The sequence below is a fragment of the Melospiza melodia genome, chromosome W, assembly GCF_035770615.1.
Source record: "Melospiza melodia melodia isolate bMelMel2 chromosome W, bMelMel2.pri, whole genome shotgun sequence".
NCBI lineage: Eukaryota > Metazoa > Chordata > Aves > Passeriformes > Passerellidae > Melospiza > Melospiza melodia.
The window spans coordinates 41,234,556-41,249,740 of record NC_086225.1 but is presented as its reverse complement, the minus strand read 5'-3'; the positions used below and the strand labels follow the sequence as shown (position 1 = coordinate 41,249,740).

General features: G+C 54.0%; 1 long non-coding RNA gene across 1 annotated transcript in view; it reads left to right on the top strand.

The window, feature by feature from the left end:
• Window positions 1–15,185, top strand: part of LOC134431500 (uncharacterized) — a 194,672-nt gene that overhangs the window by 84,868 nt on the left and 94,619 nt on the right. The gene's annotated exons all lie outside the window — the stretch shown is intronic.

Genomic DNA, 15,185 nt, shown 5'->3' with positions numbered 1-15,185 from the left:
GAGCCAGATGCAGCCATTTGAAGCTGGAGAAACACAGAGCTGGGGCTGGAAGAAGAGAGCTGGCAGTAAAATAAAGCTTATGAGTTAAGAGCTGAAAGAGCTGGAGTCACTGTGCCTGCTCTTGTCATCCTTTGGGGACTGGAATTGTAGCTTAACACATCACAGCAACCTTAGGGCTGGTAAAGGCAGTGTATTGTTCTTGCGCCGAGATCACTCTAGGCCTGTGACATGGATGCAGGGGCTGGGTATTGCCACTAATAGTAGAACAGGATGTGTGGAGTGGGGAAAGGGGGCCGCAAGCTTGCGCCTGAATTCCCCATCGATAGTAGAATATTACTTGTGCCTGTGATGGCACCTCTTGGGGCGCACTGTGGGGCTGGGAAGTGGACTGCGGGGCTGGCAATTTGAATGAAAATGGCAAAGGCACTAGACCTGTGAACGGGGCTGCGGGCATCCAGGAGAACTTATGCAGGGGTGTGCAAAGTGACTGGGGACTGCTCGGTGGGAGCTAAAATCACTGCGGGGCTAGCATATGGATGGTGGGGTGGCCTTCCAGAGGCTCGTGCCAGAGCTGAATTGTTGCCGAGCTGGAGCCAAGAGCCAGATGTTGCCATTTGAAGCTGGAGAAACACAGAGCTGGGGCTGGAAGAAGAGAGCTGGCAGTAAAATAAAGCTTATGGGTCAAGAGCTGAAAGAGCTGGAGTCACTGCGCCTGCTCTTGTCATCCTTTGGGGACTGGAATTGTAGCTTAACACATCACAGCAACCTTAGTGCTGGTAAAGGCAGTGTATTGTTCTTGCGCCGAGATCACTCTAGGCCTGTGACATGGACGCAGGGGCTGGGTATTGCCACTAATAGTAGAACAGGATGTGTGGAGTGGGGAAAGGGGGCTGCAAGCTTGTGCCTGAAAACCCCGTCAATGGTAGAATATTGCCTGTGCCTGTGATGGCACCTCTTGGGGTGCCGCTGAAATCTCTGTGGGGCTGGGAAGTGGACTGCGCGGCTGGCAATTTGAATGAAAATGGCAAAGGCACTAGACCTGTGAACGGGGCTGCGGGCATCCAGGAGAACTAATGCAGGGGTGTGCAAAGTGACTGGGGACTGCTCGGTGGGAGCTAAAATCACTGCGGGGCTAGCATATGGATGGTGGGGTGGCCTTCCAGAGGCTCGTGCCAGAGCTGAATTGTTGTCGAGCTGGAGCCAAGAGCCAGATGCTGCCATTTGAAGCTGGAGAAACACAGAGCTGGGCCTGGAAGAAGAGAGCTGGCAGTAAAATAAAGCTTATGGGTCAAGAGCTGAAAGAGCTGGAGTCACTGCGCCTGCTCTTGTCATCCTTTGGGGACTTGAATTGTAGCTTAACACATCACAGCAACCTTAGGGCTGGTAAAGGCAGTGTATTGTTCTTGCGCCGAGGTCACTCTAGGCCTGTGACATGGATGCAGGGGCTGGGTATTGCCACTAATAGTAGAACAGGATGTGTGGAGTGGGGAAAGGGGGCCGCAAGCTTGCGCCTGAAAACCCCGTCGATGGTAGAATATTGCCTGTGCCTGTGATGGCACCTCTTGGGGCGCACTGTGGGGCTGGGAAGTGGACTGCGGGGCTGGCAATTTGAATGAAAATGGCAAAGGCACTAGACCTGTGAACGGGGCTGCGGGCATCCAGGAGAACTAATGCAGGGGTGTGCAAAGTGACTGGGGACTGCTCGGTGGGAGCTAAAATCACTGCGGGGCTAGCATATGGATGGTGGGGTGGCCTTCCAGAGGCTCGTGCCAGAGCTGAATTGTTGTCGAGCTGGAGCCAAGAGCCAGATGCTGCCATTTGAAGCTGGAGAAACACAGAGCTGGGCCTGGAAGAAGAGAGCTGGCAGTAAAATAAAGCTTATGGGTCAAGAGCTGAAAGAGCTGGAGTCACTGCGCCTGCTCTTGTCATCCTTTGGGGACTTGAATTGTAGCTTAACACATCACAGCAACCTTAGGGCTGGTAAAGGCAGTGTATTGTTCTTGCGCCGAGGTCACTCTAGGCCTGTGACATGGATGCAGGGGCTGGGTATTGCCACTAATAGTAGAACAGGATGTGTGGAGTGGGGAAAGGGGGCCGCAAGCTTGCGCCTGAAAACCCCGTCGATGGTAGAATATTGCCTGTGCCTGTGATGGCACCTCTTGGGGCGCACTGTGGGGCTGGGAAGTGGACTGCGGGGCTGGCAATTTGAATGAAAATGGCAAAGGCACTAGACCTGTGAACGGGGCTGCGGGCATCCAGGAGAACTTATGCAGGGGTGTGCAAAGTGACTGGGGACTGCTCGGTGGGAGCTAAAATCACTGCGGGGCTAGCATATGGATGGTGGGGTGGCCTTCCAGAGGCTCGTGCCAGAGCTGAATTGTTGCCGAGCTGGAGCCAAGAGCCAGATGCAGCCATTTGAAGCTGTAGAAACACAGAGCTGGGGCTGGAAGAAGAGAGCTGGCAGTAAAATAAAGCTTATGGGTCAAGAGCTGAAAGAGCTGGAGTCACTGCGCCTGCTCTTGTCATCCTTTGGGGACTGGAATTGTAGCTTAACACATCACAGCAACGTTAAGGCTGGTAAAGGCAGCGTATTGTTCTTGCGCCGAGATCACTCTAGGCCTGTGACATGGATGCAGGGGCTGGGTATTGCCACTAATAGTAGAACAGGACGTGTGGAGTGGGGAAAGGGGGCCGCAAGCTTGCGCCTGAATACCCCGTCGATGGTAGAATATTGCCTGTGCCTGTGATGGCACCTCTTGGGGCGCACTGTGGGGCTGGGAAGTGGACTGCGGGGCTGGCAATTTGAATGAAAATGGCAAAGGCACTAGACCTGTGAACGGGGCTGCGGGCATCCAGGAGAACTTATGCAGGGGTTTGCAAAGTGACTGGGGACTTCTCGGTCGGAGCTAAAATCACTGCAGGGCAAGAATATGGATGGTGGGCTGGGCTTCCAGAGGCTCGTGCCAGAGCTGAATTGTCTCCGAGCTGGAGCCAAGAGCCAGATGCAGCCATTTGAAGCTGGAGAAACACAGAGCTGGGGCTGGAAGAAGAGAGCTGGCAGTAAAATAAAGCTTATGAGTTAAGAGCTGAAAGAGCTGGAGTCACTGTGCCTGCTCTTGTCATCCTTTGGGGACTGGAATTGTAGCTTAACACATCACAGCAACCTTAGGGCTGGTAAAGGCAGTGTATTGTTCTTGCGCCGAGATCACTCTAGGCCTGTGACATGGATGCAGGGGCTGGGTATTGCCACTAATAGTAGAACAGGATGTGTGGAGTGGGGAAAGGGGGCCGCAAGCTTGCGCCTGAATTCCCCATCGATAGTAGAATATTACTTGTGCCTGTGATGGCACCTCTTGGGGCGCACTGTGGGGCTGGGAAGTGGACTGCGGGGCTGGCAATTTGAATGAAAATGGCAAAGGCACTAGACCTGTGAACGGGGCTGTGGGCATCCAGGAGAACTTATTCAGGGGTGTGCAAAGTGACTGGGGACTGCTCGGTGGGAGCTAAAATCACTGCGGGGCTAGCATATGGATGGTGGGGTGGCCTTCCAGAGGCTCGTGCCAGAGCTGAATTGTTGTCGAGCTGGAGCCAAGAGCCAGATGCTGCCATTTGAAGCTGGAGAAACACAGAGCTGGGCCTGGAAGAAGAGAGCTGGCAGTAAAATAAAGCTTATGGGTCAAGAGCTGAAAGAGCTGGAGTCACTGCGCCTGCTCTTGTCATCCTTTGGGGACTGGAATTGTAGCTTAACACATCACAGCAACCTTAGTGCTGGTAAAGGCAGTGTATTGTTCTTGCGCCAAGGTCACTCTAGGCCTGTGACATGGATGCAGGGGCTGGGTATTGCCACTAATAGTAGAACAGGATGTGTGGAGTGGGGAAAGGGGGCCGCAAGCTTGCTCCTGAATACCCCGTCGATGGTAGAATATTGCCTGTGCCTGTGATGGCACCTCTTGGGGTGCGGCTGAAATCTCTGTGGGGCTGGGAAGTGGACTGCGGGGCTGGCAATTTGAATGAAAATGGCAAAGGCACTAGACCTGTGAACGGGGCTGCGGGCATCCAGGAGAACTTATGCAGGGGTGTGCAAAGTGACTGGGGACTTCTCGGTGGGAGCTAAAATCACTGCGGGGCTAGCATATGGATGGTGGGGTGGGCTTCCAGAGGCTCGTGCCAGAGCTGAATTGTCGCCGAGCTGGAGCCAAGAGCCAGATGCAGCCATTTGAAGCTGGAGAAACACAGAGCTGGGGCTGGAAGAAGGGAGCTGGCAGTAAAATAAAGCTTATTATTTTAGAGCTGAAAGAGCTGGAGTCACTGTGCCTGCTCTTGTCATCCTTTGGGGACTGGAATTGTAGCTTAACACATCACAGCAACCTTAGGGCTGGTAAAGGCAGTGTATTGTTCTTGCGCCGAGATCACTCTAGGCCTGTGACATGGATGCAGGGGCTGGGTATTGCCACTAATAGTAGAACAGGATGTGTGGAGTGGGTAAAGGGGGCCGCAAACTTGCGCCTGAAAACCCCGTCGATGGTAGAATATTGCCTGTGCCTGTGATGGCACCTCTTGGGGCGCACTGTGGGGCTGGGAAGTGGACTGCGGGGCTGGCAATTTGAATGAAAATGGCAAAGGCACTAGACCTGTGAACGGGGCTGCGGGCATCCAGGAGAACTTATGCAGGGGTGTGCAAAGTGACTGGGGACTGCTCGGTGGGAGCTAAAATCACTGCGGGGCTAGCATATGGATGGTGGGGTGGCCTTCCAGAGGCTCGTGCCAGAGATGAATTGTCGCCGAGCTGGAGCCAAGAGCCAGATGCTGCCATTTGAAGCTGGAGAAACACAGAGCTGGGGCTGGAAGAAGAGAGCTGGCAGTAAAATAAAGCTTATGGGTCAAGAGCTGAAAGAGCTGGAGTCACTGCGCCTGCTCTTGTCATCCTTTGGGGACTTGAATTGTAGCTTAACACATCACAGCAACCTTAGGGCTGGTAAAGGCAGTGTATTGTTCTTGCGCCGAGGTCACTCTAGGCCTGTGACATGGATGCAGGGGCTGGGTATTGCCACTAATAGTAGAACAGGATGTGTGGAGTGGGGAAAGGGGGCCGCAAGCTTGCGCCTGAAAACCCCGTCGATGGTAGAATATTGCCTGTGCCTGTGATGGCACCTCTTGGGGCGCACTGTGGGGCTGGGAAGTGGACTGCGGGGCTGGCAATTTGAATGAAAATGGCAAAGGCACTAGACCTGTGAACGGGGCTGCGGGCATCCAGGAGAACTTATGCAGGGGTGTGCAAAGTGACTGGGGACTGCTCGGTGGGAGCTAAAATCACTGCGGGGCTAGCATATGGATGGTGGGGTGGCCTTCCAGAGGCTCGTGCCAGAGCTGAATTGTTGCCGAGCTGGAGCCAAGAGCCAGATGCAGCCATTTGAAGCTGTAGAAACACAGAGCTGGGGCTGGAAGAAGAGAGCTGGCAGTAAAATAAAGCTTATGAGTTAAGAGCTGAAAGAGCTGGAGTCACTGTGCCTGCTCTTGTCATCCTTTGGGGACTGGAATTGTAGCTTAACACATCACAGCAACCTTAGGGCTGGTAAAGGCAGTGTATTGTTCTTGCGCCGAGATCACTCTAGGCCTGTGACATGGATGCAGGGGCTGGGTATTGCCACTAATAGTAGAACAGGATGTGTGGAGTGGGGAAAGGGGGCCGCAAGCTTGCGCCTGAAAACCCCGTCGATGGTAGAATATTACCTGTGCCTGTGATGGCACCTCTTGGGGCGCACTGTGGGGCTGGGAAGTGGACTGCGGGGCTGGCAATTTGAATGAAAATGGCAAAGGCACTAGACCTGTGAACGGGGCTGCGGGCATCCAGGAGAACTTATGCAGGGGTGTGCAAAGTGACTGGGGACTGCTCGGTGGGAGCTAAAATCACTGCGGGGCTAGCATATGGATGGTGGGGTGGCCTTCCAGAGGCTCGTGCCAGAGCTGAATTGTCGCCGAGCTGGAGCCAAGAGCCAGATGCTGCCATTTGAAGCTGGAGAAACACAGAGCTGGGGCTGGAAGTAGAGAGCCTGCAGTAAAATAAAGCTTATGGGTCAAGAGCTGAAAGAGCTGGAGTCACTGCGCCTGCTCTTGTCATCCTTTGGGGACTGGAATTGTAGCTTAACACATCACAGCAACGTTAAGGCTGGTAAAGGCAGCGTATTGTTCTTGCGCCGAGATCACTCTAGGCCTGTGACATGGATGCAGGGGCTGGGTATTGCCACTAATAGTAGAACAGGACGTGTGGAGTGGGGAAAGGGGGCCGCAAGCTTGCGCCTGAATACCCCGTCGATGGTAGAATATTGCCTGTGCCTGTGATGGCACCTCTTGGGGCGCACTGTGGGGCTGGGAAGTGGACTGCGGGGCTGGCAATTTGAATGAAAATGGCAAAGGCACTAGACCTGTGAACGGGGCTGCGGGCATCCAGGAGAACTTATGCAGGGGTTTGCAAAGTGACTGGGGACTTCTCGGTCGGAGCTAAAATCACTGCAGGGCAAGAATATGGATGGTGGGCTGGGCTTCCAGAGGCTCGTGCCAGAGCTGAATTGTCTCCGAGCTGGAGCCAAGAGCCAGATGCAGCCATTTGAAGCTGGAGAAACACAGAGCTGGGGCTGGAAGAAGAGAGCTGGCAGTAAAATAAAGCTTATGAGTTAAGAGCTGAAAGAGCTGGAGTCACTGTGCCTGCTCTTGTCATCCTTTGGGGACTGGAATTGTAGCTTAACACATCACAGCAACCTTAGGGCTGGTAAAGGCAGTGTATTGTTCTTGCGCCGAGATCACTCTAGGCCTGTGACATGGATGCAGGGGCTGGGTATTGCCACTAATAGTAGAACAGGATGTGTGGAGTGGGGAAAGGGGGCCGCAAGCTTGCGCCTGAATTCCCCATCGATAGTAGAATATTACATGTGCCTGTGATGGCACCTCTTGGGGCGCACTGTGGGGCTGGGAAGTGGACTGCGGGGCTGGCAATTTGAATGAAAATGGCAAAGGCACTAGACCTGTGAACGGGGCTGTGGGCATCCAGGAGAACTTATTCAGGGGTGTGCAAAGTGACTGGGGACTGCTCGGTGGGAGCTAAAATCACTGCGGGGCTAGCATATGGATGGTGGGGTGGCCTTCCAGAGGCTCGTGCCAGAGCTGAATTGTTGTCGAGCTGGAGCCAAGAGCCAGATGCTGCCATTTGAAGCTGGAGAAACACAGAGCTGGGCCTGGAAGAAGAGAGCTGGCAGTAAAATAAAGCTTATGGGTCAAGAGCTGAAAGAGCTGGAGTCACTGCGCCTGCTCTTGTCATCCTTTGGGGACTGGAATTGTAGCTTAACACATCACAGCAACCTTAGGGCTGGTAAAGGCAGTGTATTGTTCTTGCGCCAAGGTCACTCTAGGCCTGTGACATGGATGCAGGGGCTGGGTATTGCCACTAATAGTAGAACAGGATGTGTGGAGTGGGGAAAGGGGGCCGCAAGCTTGCTCCTGAATACCCCGTCGATGGTAGAATATTGCCTGTGCCTGTGATGGCACCTCTTGGGGTGCGGCTGAAATCTCTGTGGGGCTGGGAAGTGGACTGCGGGGCTGGCAATTTGAATGAAAATGGCAAAGGCACTAGACCTGTGAACGGGGCTGCGGGCATCCAGGAGAACTTATGCAGGGGTGTGCAAAGTGACTGGGGACTTCTCGGTGGGAGCTAAAATCACTGCGGGGCTAGCATATGGATGGTGGGGTGGGCTTCCAGAGGCTCGTGCCAGAGCTGAATTGTCGCCGAGCTGGAGCCAAGAGCCAGATGCAGCCATTTGAAGCTGGAGAAACACAGAGCTGGGGCTGGAAGAAGGGAGCTGGCAGTAAAATAAAGCTTATTATTTTAGAGCTGAAAGAGCTGGAGTCACTGTGCCTGCTCTTGTCATCCTTTGGGGACTGGAATTGTAGCTTAACACATCACAGCAACCTTAGGGCTGGTAAAGGCAGTGTATTGTTCTTGCGCCGAGATCACTCTAGGCCTGTGACATGGATGCAGGGGCTGGGTATTGCCACTAATAGTAGAACAGGATGTGTGGAGTGGGTAAAGGGGGCCGCAAACTTGCGCCTGAAAACCCCGTCGATGGTAGAATATTGCCTGTGCCTGTGATGGCACCTCTTGGGGCGCACTGTGGGGCTGGGAAGTGGACTGCGGGGCTGGCAATTTGAATGAAAATGGCAAAGGCACTAGACCTGTGAACGGGGCTGCGGGCATCCAGGAGAACTTATGCAGGGGTGTGCAAAGTGACTGGGGACTGCTCGGTGGGAGCTAAAATCACTGCGGGGCTAGCATATGGATGGTGGGGTGGCCTTCCAGAGGCTCGTGCCAGAGATGAATTGTCGCCGAGCTGGAGCCAAGAGCCAGATGCTGCCATTTGAAGCTGGAGAAACACAGAGCTGGGGCTGGAAGAAGAGAGCTGGCAGTAAAATAAAGCTTATGGGTCAAGAGCTGAAAGAGCTGGAGTCACTGCGCCTGCTCTTGTCATCCTTTGGGGACTGGAATTGTAGCTTAACACATCACAACAACCTTAGGGCTGGTAAAGGCAGTGTATTGTTCTTGCGCCGAGATCACTCTAGGCCTGTGACATGGATGCAGGGGCTGGGTATTGCCACTAATAGTAGAACAGGACGTGTGGAGTGGGAAAGGGGGCCGCAAGCTTGCGCCTGAATACCCCGTCGATGGTAGAATATTGCCTGTGCCTGTGATGGCACCTCTTGGGGTGCGGCTGAAATCTCTGTGGGGCTGGGAAGTGGACTGCGGGGCTGGCGATTTGAATGAAAATGGCAAAGGCACTAGACCTGTGAACAGGGCTGCGGGCATCCAGGAGAACTTATGCAGGGGTGTGCAAAGTGACTGGGGACTGCTCGGTGGGAGCTAAAATCACTGCGGGGCTAGCATATGGATGGTGGGGTGGCCTTCCAGAGGCTCGTGCCAGAGCTGAATTGTCGCCGAGCTGGAGCCAAGAGCCAGATGCTGCCATTTGAAGCTGGAGAAACACAGAGCTGGGGCTGGAAGAAGAGAGCTGGCAGTAAAATAAAGCTTATGGGTCAAGGGCTGAAAGAGCTGGAGTCACTGCGACTGCTCTTGTCATCCTTTGGGGACTGGAATTGTAGCTTAACACATCACAGCAACCTTAGGGCTGGTAAAGGCAGTGTATTGTTCTAGCGCCGAGATCACTCTAGGCCTGTGACATGGATGCAGGGGCTGGGTATTGCCACTAATAGTAGAACAGGATGTGTGGAGTGGGGAAAGGGGGCCGCACGCTTGCGCCTGAAAACCTCATCAATGGTAGAATATTGCCTGCGCCTGTGATGGCACCTCTTGGGGTGCGGCTGAAATATTTGTAGGGCTGGGAAGTGGACTGCGGGGCTGGCAATTTGAATGAAAATGGCAAAGGCACTAGACCTGTGAACGGGGCTGCGGGCATCCAGGAGAACTAATGCAGGGGTCTGCAAAGTGACTGGGGACTTCTCGGTGGGAGATAAAATCACTGCCGGGCTAGCATATGGATGGTGGGGTGGGCTTCCAGAGGCTCGTGCCAGAGCTGAATTGTCGCCGAGCTGGAGCCAAGAGCCAGATGCAGCCATTTGAAGCTGGAGAAACACAGAGCTGGGGCTGGAAGAAGAGAGCTGGCAGTAAAATAAAGCTTATGAGTTAAGAGCTGAAAGAGCTGGAGTCACTGTGCCTGCTCTTGTCATCCTTTGGGGACTGGAATTGTAGCTTAACACATCACAGCAACCTTAGGGCTGGTAAAGGCAGTGTATTGTTCTTGCGCCGAGATCACTCTAGGCCTGTGACATGGATGCAGGGGCTGGGTATTGCCACTAATAGTAGAACAGGATGTGTGGAGTGGGGAAAGGGGGCCGCACGCTTGCGCCTGAAAACCTCGTCAATGGTAGAATATTGCCTGTGATGGCACCTCTTGGGGCGCACTGTGGGGCTGGGAAGTGGACTGCGGGGCTGGCAATTTGAATGAAAATGGCAAAGGCACTAGACCTGTGAACGGGGCTGCGGGCATCCAGGAGAACTTATGCAGGGGTGTGCAAAGTGACTGGGGACTGCTCGGTGGGAGCTAAAATCACTGCGGGGCTAGCATATGGATGGTGGGGTGGCCTTCCAGAGGCTCGTGCCAGAGCTGAATTGTCGCCGAGCTGGAGCCAAGAGCCAGATGCTGCCATTTGAAGCTGGAGAAACACAGAGCTGGGGCTGGAAGAAGAGAGCTGGCAGTAAAATAAAGCTTATGGGTCAAGTGCTGAAAGAGCTGGAGTCACTGCGCCTGCTCTTGTCATCCTTTGGGGACTGGAATTGTAGCTTAACACATCACAGCAACCTTAGGGCTGGTAAAGGCAGTGTATTGTTCTTGCGCCGAGATCACTCTAGGCCTGTGACATGGATGCAGGGGCTGGGTATTGCCACTAATAGTAGAACAGGACGTGTGGAGTGGGGAAAGGGGGCCGCAAGCTTGCGCCTGAATACCCCGTCGATGGTAGAATATTGCCTGTGCCTGTGATGGCACCTCTTGGGGTGCGGCTGAAATCTCTGTGGGGCTGGGAAGTGGACTGCGGGGCTGGCAATTTGAATGAAAATGGCAAAGGCACTAGACCTGTGAACGGGGCTGCGGGCATCCAGGAGAACTTATGCAGGGGTGTGCAAAGTGACTGGGGACTGCTCGGTGGGAGCTAAAATCACTGCGGGGCTAGCATATGGATGGTGGGGTGGGCTTCCAGAGGCTCGTGCCAGAGCTGAATTGTCGCCGAGCTGGAGCCAAGAGCCAGATGCTGCCATTTGAAGCTGGAGAAACACAGAGCTGGGGCTGGAAGAAGAGAGCTGGCAGTAAAATAAAGCTTATGGGTCAAGAGCTGAAAGAGCTGGAGTCACTGCGCCTGCTCTTGTCATCCTTTGGGGACTGGAATTGTAGCTTAACACATCACAGCAACCTTAGGGCTGGTAAAGGCAGTGTATTGTTCTTGCGCCGAGATCACTCTAGGCCTGTGACATGGATGCAGGGGCTGGGTATTGCCACTAATAGTAGAACAGGACGTGTGGAGTGGGGAAAGGGGGCCGCAAGCTTGCGCCTGAAAACCCCGTCGATGGTAGAATATTGCCTGTGCCTGTGATGGCACCTCTTGGGGCGCACTGTGGGGCTGGGAAGTGGACTGCGGGGCTGGCAATTTGAATGAAAATGGCAAAGGCACTAGACCTTTGAACGGGGCTGCGGGCATCCAGGAGAACTTATGCAGGGGTGTGCAAAGTGACTGGGGACTGTTCGGTGGGAGCTAAAATCACTGCGGGGCTAGCATATGGATGGTGGGGTGGGCTTCCAGAGGCTCGTGCCAGAGCTGAATTGTCGCCGAGCTGGAGCCAAGAGCCAGATGCTGCCATTTGAAGCTGGAGAAAAACAGAGCTGGGGCTGGAAGAAGAAAGCTGGCAGAAAAATAAAGCTTATGGGTCAAGAGCTGAAAGAGCTGGAGTCACTGCGCCTGCTCTTGTCATCCTTTGGGGACTGGAATTGTAGCTTAACACATCACAGCAACGTTAAGGCTGGTAAAGGCAGCGTATTGTTCTTGCGCCGAGATCACTCTAGGCCTGTGACATGGATGCAGGGGCTGGGTATTGCCACTAATAGTAGAACAGGACGTGTGGAGTGGGGAAAGGGGGCCGCAAGCTTGCGCCTGAATACCCCGTCGATGGTAGAATATTGCCTGTGCCTGTGATGGCACCTCTTGGGGCGCACTGTGGGGCTGGGAAGTGGACTGCGGGGCTGGCAATTTGAATGAAAATGGCAAAGGCACTAGACCTGTGAACGGGGCTGCGGGCATCCAGGAGAACTTATGCAGGGGTGTGCAAAGTGACTGGGGACTGCTCGGTGGGAGCTAAAATCACTGCGGGGCTAGCATATGGATGGTGGGGTGGCCTTCCAGAGGCTCGTGCCAGAGCTGAATTGTTGCCGAGCTGGAGCCAAGAGCCAGATGCAGCCATTTGAAGCTGTAGAAACACAGAGCTGGGGCTGGAAGAAGAGAGCTGGCAGTAAAATAAAGCTTATGAGTTAAGAGCTGAAAGAGCTGGAGTCACTGTGCCTGCTCTTGTCATCCTTTGGGGACTGGAATTGTAGCTTAACACATCACAGCAACCTTAGGGCTGGTAAAGGCAGTGTATTGTTCTTGCGCCGAGATCACTCTAGGCCTGTGACATGGATGCAGGGGCTGGGTATTGCCACTAATAGTAGAACAGGATGTGTGGAGTGGGGAAAGGGGGCCGCAAGCTTGCGCCTGAAAACCCCGTCGATGGTAGAATATTGCCTGTGCCTGTGATGGCACCTCTTGGGGCGCACTGTGGGGCTGGGAAGTGGACTGCGGGGCTGGCAATTTGAATGAAAATGGCAAAGGCACTAGACCTGTGAACGGGGCTGCGGGCATCCAGGAGAACTTATGCAGGGGTGTGCAAAGTGACTGGGGACTGCTCGGTGGGAGCTAAAATCACTGCGGGGCTAGCATATGGATGGTGGGGTGGCCTTCCAGAGGCTCGTGCCAGAGCTGAATTGTTGTCGAGCTGGAGCCAAGAGCCAGATGCTGCCATTTGAAGCTGGAGAAACACAGAGCTGGGGCTGGAAGAAGAGAGCTGGCAGTAAAATAAAGCTTATGGGTCAAGAGCTGAAAGAGCTGGAGTCACTGCGCCTGCTCTTGTCATCCTTTGGGGACTGGAATTGTAGCTTAACACATCACAGCAACGTTAAGGCTGGTAAAGGCAGCGTATTGTTCTTGCGCCGAGATCACTCTAGGCCTGTGACATGGATGCAGGGGCTGGGTATTGCCACTAATAGTAGAACAGGACGTGTGGAGTGGGGAAAGGGGGCCGCAAGCTTGCGCCTGAATACCCCGTCGATGGTAGAATATTGCCTGTGCCTGTGATGGCACCTCTTGGGGCGCACTGTGGGGCTGGGAAGTGGACTGCTGGGCTGGCAATTTGAATGAAAATGGCAAAGGCACTAGACCTGTGAACGGGGCTGCGGGCATCCAGGAGAACTTATGCAGGGGTGTGCAAAGTGACTGGGGACTTCTCGGTCGGAGCTAAAATCACTGCAGGGCAAGAATATGGATGGTGGGCTGGGCTTCCAGAGGCTCGTGCCAGAGCTGAATTGTCTCCGAGCTGGAGCCAAGAGCCAGATGCAGCCATTTGAAGCTGGAGAAACACAGAGCTGGGGCTGGAAGAAGAGAGCTGGCAGTAAAATAAAGCTTATGAGTTAAGAGCTGAAAGAGCTGGAGTCACTGTGCCTGCTCTTGTCATCCTTTGGGGACTGGAATTGTAGCTTAACACATCACAGCAACCTTAGGGCTGGTAAAGGCAGTGTATTGTTCTTGCGCCGAGATCACTCTAGGCCTGTGACATGGATGCAGGGGCTGGGTATTGCCACTAATAGTAGAACAGGATGTGTGGAGTGGGGAAAGGGGGCCGCAAGCTTGCGCCTGAATTCCCCATCGATAGTAGAATATTACTTGTGCCTGTGATGGCACCTCTTGGGGCGCACTGTGGGGCTGGGAAGTGGACTGCGGGGCTGGCAATTTGAATGAAAATGGCAAAGGCACTAGACCTGTGAACGGGGCTGTGGGCATCCAGGAGAACTTATTCAGGGGTGTGCAAAGTGACTGGGGACTGCTCGGTGGGAGCTAAAATCACTGCGGGGCTAGCATATGGATGGTGGGGTGGCCTTCCAGAGGCTCGTGCCAGAGCTGAATTGTTGCCGAGCTGGAGCCAAGAGCCAGATGTTGCCATTTGAAGCTGGAGAAACACAGAGCTGGGCCTGGAAGAAGAGAGCTGGCAGTAAAATAAAGCTTATGGGTCAAGAGCTGAAAGAGCTGGAGTCACTGCGCCTGCTCTTGTCATCCTTTGGGGACTGGAATTGTAGCTTAACACATCACAGCAACCTTAGTGCTGGTAAAGGCAGTGTATTGTTCTTGCGCCGAGATCACTCTAGGCCTGTGACATGGATGCAGGGGCTGGGTATTGCCACTAATAGTAGAACAGGATGTGTGGAGTGGGGAAAGGGGGCTGCAAGCTTGTGCCTGAAAACCCCGTCAATGGTAGAATATTGCCTGTGCCTGTGATGGCACCTCTTGGGGTGCCGCTGAAATCTCTGTGGGGCTGGGAAGTGGACTGCGCGGCTGGCAATTTGAATGAAAATGGCAAAGGCACTAGACCTGTGAACGGGGCTGCGGGCATCCAGGAGAACTAATGCAGGGGTGTGCAAAGTGACTGGGGACTGCTCGGTGGGAGCTAAAATCACTGCGGGGCTAGCATATGGATGGTGGGGTGGCCTTCCAGAGGCTCGTGCCAGAGCTGAATTGTTGTCGAGCTGGAGCCAAGAGCCAGATGCTGCCATTTGAAGCTGGAGAAACACAGAGCTGGGCCTGGAAGAAGAGAGCTGGCAGTAAAATAAAGCTTATGGGTCAAGAGCTGAAAGAGCTGGAGTCACTGCGCCTGCTCTTGTCATCCTTTGGGGACTTGAATTGTAGCTTAACACATCACAGCAACCTTAGGGCTGGTAAAGGCAGTGTATTGTTCTTGCGCCGAGGTCACTCTAGGCCTGTGACATGGATGCAGGGGCTGGGTATTGCCACTAATAGTAGAACAGGATGTGTGGAGTGGGGAAAGGGGGCCGCAAGCTTGCGCCTGAAAACCCCGTCGATGGTAGAATATTGCCTGTGCCTGTGATGGCACCTCTTGGGGCGCACTGTGGGGCTGGGAAGTGGACTGCGGGGCTGGCAATTTGAATGAAAATGGCAAAGGCACTAGACCTGTGAACGGGGCTGCGGGCATCCAGGAGAACTAATGCAGGGGTGTGCAAAGTGACTGGGGACTGCTCGGTGGGAGCTAAAATCACTGCGGGGCTAGCATATGGATGGTGGGGTGGCCTTCCAGAGGCTCGTGCCAGAGCTGAATTGTTGTCGAGCTGGAGCCAAGAGCCAGATGCTGCCATTTGAAGCTGGAGAAACACAGAGCTGGGGCTGGAAGAAGAGAGCTGGCAGTAAAATAAAGCTTATGGGTCAAGAGCTGAAAGAGCTGGAGTCACTGCGCCTGCTCTTGTCATCCTTTGGGGACTTGAATTGTAGCTTAACACATCACAGCAACCTTAGGGCTGGTAAAGGCAGTGTATTGT